Source organism: Phocoena phocoena, chromosome 4 (assembly GCF_963924675.1).
Source record: "Phocoena phocoena chromosome 4, mPhoPho1.1, whole genome shotgun sequence".
Classification (NCBI taxonomy): domain Eukaryota; kingdom Metazoa; phylum Chordata; class Mammalia; order Artiodactyla; family Phocoenidae; genus Phocoena; species Phocoena phocoena.
In genome coordinates, this window is record NC_089222.1 from 73,862,726 (window position 1) to 73,867,292 (window position 4,567).

Sequence of the window (4,567 nt, forward strand, 5' to 3'; positions counted from 1 at the left end):
TGAACTGCCTGCTCTCTCTGGGGCATCAGATTATTTTAGCACTTGCGGAAGGAACTGACGGAAACTGAAGTCACATGGAGAACGAGCAGCTCAGCAACTCAGCACTCACAGAGAGCAGGCATCTTAGAGGGAACTGCCGCCGCGGGTGGGTGGCAGGGGGGATGGGAGAGGGCGGGCGGGAGGGCGGGAGGCAGTGGCCCGCGGACTACCTACTGGATTAGTCGCGAAAGAGGTCACATATTTTTATGGCCTCCCAGCAGTGCTAACCAAGGCTCCCCAGGGCTTCTGGCCTTCGAGATTTTGAGGGGGTAGGGAACTGGGGGCCCTGCCTACGAGTTCTGCTGACCCAGAAACTCTTCTTCAAGGTTATGTCCAAGGGTCAAGCTAGGGCAAACTTTGAGAATGGGTAGGATACACGTTTCCCAATTGGGAGAGAGTCATCCGCTCAGCTAGTCTTTACTTGACTCCAGCAAATCAAAAAAAGAAAAAGAAATGGAAATTGCTTTGTGGTGCCATGAACTGCTTGATCGTAGGCAGCATGGATGAATTTTTTTGTACCCGATGTGTACAAAATTCCCTGCTAGCTCTTGCCAAGAATGCAAAAGGATAATTGAATTCATAGTAGGCACCATCAAAGAGGTGTGCCAGGCACTACACTAAGCGCTTTCTATGCATTATCTCATAGCTCCTCTTCTCCAAAAACTTACCATCTTGGACTTCCCTGGTGGCGCAGTGGTTAAGAGTCAGCCTGCCAATGCAGGGGACACGGGTTCAAGCCCTGGTCAGGGAAGATCCTACACGCCTAGGAGCAACGAAGCTCAAGGGCCACAACCGCTGAGCCTGCGTGCCACAACTACTGAAGCCCACATGCCTAGAGCCCGTGCTCCGCAACAAGAGAAGCCACCGCAATGAGAAGCCTGCACACGGCAACAAAGGGTAGACCCTGCTTGCTACAATTAGAGAAAACCCGGGCGCAGCAACGACAACTCAACGCAGCCAAAAATAAATAAATAAATTTAATTAAAAAAATAAAAACAAACAAACAAAAAACCCAAAAGCTTACCATCTAGTGGAGAAGGCAAAATATTTACAGTGTCTGCTGCATTCGGAAAGAGTAATACAAACAAGCATACTCCGTGAGTCAGAGCTAGGATCTCCAGTTCTGCTCTTTCCCATCAGATCTGGAGGGTTGAAGCATCCTTGAGGGCTCGCTCGCATCTCTTGTAGCCTGTAGATTTGTGATTCTGTATTGCATTATTATCATTAGCGTGTTCATCCTAAGAGAACAGGAGCAAGTCCTTCCTGCCCCAAACATCCAGTTAATTGTCTCTGCTCCCTAAAATATTCTTTCGTAACGGTAATAATGATAACACCGATGGAAAAAAACTAAACAAAAGTCAAATTGTCACAAACCAAGGTTATCTTTTAGGCCTTTTCTTCTCATGGTATACACATTTTCTACTCTCATGTCTTTTGTGTCTACTAATTTGTTGATTATTCCCAAACTGTAATTTCTAGCTCCAACATTCTCTCCCAAGAGAGGAGATCCAAACATATTTTTAACTGTCCACTGGTCAATGACAGAGCGGCCAGAATACAATGTGTCCTAAACTGAACTCATCCTTGGGCCTAGCTAGTCTCTCTCCCCGTATTTGGCTGTCACTATTTTTGGCATGCCTCCAGCCCTCCCAGACTCCACCTCTCATATTCCCTGCTGATTCTAACTCAGAAACGTTTCTTGAATCTGAACCTATTGTTAATCCCTGATGCCACTGCCCTGGATCTAGACCTCATCAACTCATGTCTGGATCATTTCAGTAGCCTCCTTAAACCGGGCTCCCTGCCTCCAAAGATTCCACCCAGCAGCCATGGGCAGCCTTCTAAAATATATATTGAGTCATCTCACTCCCTGCTATAGCCCTTTCATGGCTTGCCACTGCCTCTTACATGGATCAGCAGTTTAAAACCAGGTTCAGCAGGTTCAGGGTTCCTAAGGACTGTCTGGTGGGACTCCGGGCATTACATCCCCTCCTTATCCCAAGCAATTCCACTTGTAAATGTTTTATTTTATTATTATTATTATTTTAACATTTGTTTATTTATTTGGATGTGTCAGGTCTTAGTTGGGGCTCGCAGACTCTTTAGTTGTGGCATGCGAACTCTTAGTTGTGGCATGCATGTGGGACCCAGTTCCTGGACCAGGGATCGAACCCAGACCCCCTGCATTGGGAGCAGGAGTCTTAGCCACTGCACCACCAGGGAAGTCCCCACTTTTAAATGTCTTATACATTAAGGTTCTCCTACGGAATTTTTTTTTAACATCTTTATTGGAGTATAATTGCTTTACAATGGTGTGTTAGTTTCTGCTGTATAACAAAGTGAGTCAGCTATACGTATACATATAACCCTATATCTCCCCTCTCTCGCATCTCCCTCCCACCCTCCCTATCCCACTCCTCTAGGTGGACACAAAACATCAAGTTGATTTCCCTGTGCTATATGGCTGCTTCCTACTAGCTATCGATTTTACATGTGGTAGTGTACATATGTCCATACCACTGTCTCACTTTGTCACAGCTTACCGTTCCCCCTCCCCATATCCTCAAGTCCATTCTGTAGTAGGTCTGTGTCTTTATTCCTGTCTTATCCCTATGTTCTTCATGACATTTTTTTTCTTAAATTCCATATATATGTGTTAGCATACGGTATTTGTCTTTCTCTTTCTGACTTACTTCACAACGTATGACAGACTCTAGGTCTATCCACCTCATTACAAATAGCTCAATTTCATTTCTTTTTATGGCTGAGTAATATTCCATTGTATATATGTGTCACATCTTCTTTATCCATTCATCCGATGATGGACACTTAGGTTGTTTCCATCTCCGGGCTATTGTAAATAGAGCTGCAATGAACATTTTGGTACATGACTCTTTTTGAATTATGGTTTTCTCAGGGTATATGCCCAGTAGTGGGATTGCTGGGTCAGATGGTACTTCTATTTGTAGTTATTTAAGGAACCTCCACTGTTCTCCACAGTGACTGTATCAATTTACATTCCCACCAACAGTGCAAGAGGGTTCCCTTTTCTCCATACCCTCTCCAGCATTTATTGTTTCTAGAGTTTTTGATGATGGCCATCCTGACCGGTGTGAAGTGATACCTCATTGTAGTTTTGATTTGCATCTCTCTAATGATTAGTGATGTTGAGCATCCTTTCATGTGTTTGTTGGCAATCTGTATATCTTCTTTGGAGAAATGTCTATTTAGGTCTTCTGCCCATTTTTTGATTGGGTTGTTTGGTTTTTTTTTGATACTGAGCTGACTGAGCTGCCTGTATATTTTGGAGATTAATCCTTTGTCAGTTGCTTTGTTTGCAAATATTTTCTCCCATTCTGAGGGTTGTCTTTCGTCTTGTTTATGGTTTTCTTTCCTGTGCAAAAGCTTGTAAGTTTCATTAGGTCCCATTTGTTTATTTTTGTTTCCATTACTCTAGGAGGTGGTTCCAAAAATATCTTGCTGTGATTTATGTCAAAGAGTGTTCTTCCTGTGTTTTCCTCTAAGAGTTTTATAGTGTTCAGTCTTACATTTAGGTCTCTAATCCATTTTGAGTTTATTTTTGTGTATGGTGTTAGGGAGTGTTCTAATTTCATTCTTTTACATGTAGCTGTCCAGTTTTCCCAGCACCACTTATTGAAGAGGATGGCTTTTCTCCATTGTATATTCTTGCCTCCTTTACCAAAGATAAGGTGACCATATGTGTGTGGGTTTATGTCTGGGCTTTCTATCCTTTTCCACTGATCTGTATTTCTGTTTTTGTGCCAGTACCATACTGTCTTGATTACAGTGGCTTTGTAGTATAGTTTGAAGGCAGGGAGCCTGATTCCTCCAGCTCCATTTTTCTTTCTCAAGATTGCTTTGGCTCTTTGGGGTCTTTTGTGTTTCCATACAAATTGTGAAATTTTTTGTTCTAGTTCTGTGAAAAATGCCATTGGTAGTTTGATAGGGATTGCAATGAATCTGTAGATTGCTTTTGGTAGTATAGTCATTTTCACAGTGTTGATTCTTCCAATCCAAGAACATGGTATATCTCTCCATCTGTTGGTATCATCTTTAATTTCTTTCATCAGTGTCTTATAGTTTTCTGCACACAGGTCTTTTGTCTCCCTAGATAGGTTTATTCCTAGGTATTTTATTCTTTTGTTGTAATGGTAAATGGGAGTGTTTCCTTAATTTCTCTTTCAGAGTTTTCATCATTAGTATATAGGAATGCAAGAGATTTCTGTGCATTAATTTTGTATCCTGCTACTTTACCAAATTCACTGATTAGCTCTAGTAGTTTTCTGGTAGCATCTTTAGGATTCTCTATGTATAGTATCATGTCATCTGCAAACAGTGACAGTTTTACTACTTCTTTTCCGATTTGGATTCCTTTTATTTCTTTTTCTTCTCTGATTGCTATGGCTAAAGCTTCCAAAACTATGCTGAATAACAGTGGTGAGAGTGGGCAGCCTTGTCTTGTTCATGATCTTAGTGGAAATGGTTTCAGTTTTTCACCATTGAGGAT